Below are 1356 nucleotides of genomic sequence, written 5' to 3'. Positions count from 1 at the left end.
GACCGGTTAAACACGAATAGTAACATAAAAAAAAAAAAAGGGGGGGATGGCACGGCACGGCACGGCACTGCTTCTACGGTAAAGAAGCAAACCCAGTACAAATGAAAAGCTGGGACATTGCTAAACTCCTGTTCAGACTGGTCAGAACAAGTAGTAGTAGGTTGACATGAGTAATACATTGGTTTTCAAACTCATTCGACACAAACGACCAGCTGCAACAGAGGTTTGACATAGTCAGGAATGAATAAGCAGCACTTTTTTAAAAATAAAATTTTACAAAAAAAAGCATTCAATGGTGAAGGTCTAAAGAAAAACATTTGGTACTAACCAGGTCATACTAAAAGATTTTTCAGTTTAGCGGTGTTGTGTAGAACATTAATGCATTATTGAATGGTTTTAAGATTAGTATCTTTTTTTTTTTTTTAATTGTTTTATTTGATTTTGAGCCGATGCATGTTTGTGTGTGTGTGTGTGTGTGTGTGTGTGTGTGTGTGTGTGTGTGTGTGCACACTTACCAAGACCCAACTGGAAACTAAATAGCCAGCTTCTGAGAGTAATCTGCAGATTTATTAAAGTGATCCTATCTTAGTGGCCTTGGCACAGACAAGACCTGATCATGACTTGTCATCTTTAGTGTCTACATAAACCTTTGTTGTCCTTGTGTTATATACAAATACCTGTATGTTTTAAATGTTTCCATGTTTATTCAAAAGGACAAAAAGGGAAGAGAGGCTGGAGAAAGTCCTTTAGAAGCAAATGTTTTAGGAAATGACATCCTGGACAGGCCTCTTGAATGTTTTAGTTTCTGAAGCTAATAAGGGTTGACTACTATTGTTTTCCATGTATTTCTGGGCATTGTTATAGTTTGCTTTCTCGTTTAACAAGCAACCTTCCTTAGTCTCCCTGAACTCTCTGATCCCCCTCAGGCCTGGGGGTGGCAGCTGTGGACCAGCACCCTTTCCCCTTCGAAAAACACTTAACATATGATAGCAGACAAACTGCTTTTTTCCACAGTAGACTGTTTGCAGTTCTTTGTTTGGATTTTATCCTAGGGAAAATTAATCAAGCTACACGGTAAAGAATAAGCTCATGTTTGTTTCAGATCAGTCAATTCCATAGTCCATTTGCTTGGGCATCAGAGTAGTCCAGTGTCACAACTAAGCTAAACTCCTGTACCAGTAAAGGCAGGAACTGAAATGTTCAGAGAATAAGAACCTGGGACACGGGATCTGAAACATTTTAGAAACAAAGTGCAATATTACTCACTGAATTTTCTCCATTCTCCACTTGTATATTTGTTTTTACCTTTTTTCTATTAATCATCATGATGTATAGATATTCTATGAATATACTATG

This window comes from Monopterus albus, unplaced genomic scaffold (genome assembly GCF_001952655.1).
Source record: "Monopterus albus unplaced genomic scaffold, M_albus_1.0 scaffold23.1, whole genome shotgun sequence".
NCBI classification, from domain to species: domain Eukaryota; kingdom Metazoa; phylum Chordata; class Actinopteri; order Synbranchiformes; family Synbranchidae; genus Monopterus; species Monopterus albus.
This window is presented reverse-complemented; position numbering follows the sequence as displayed.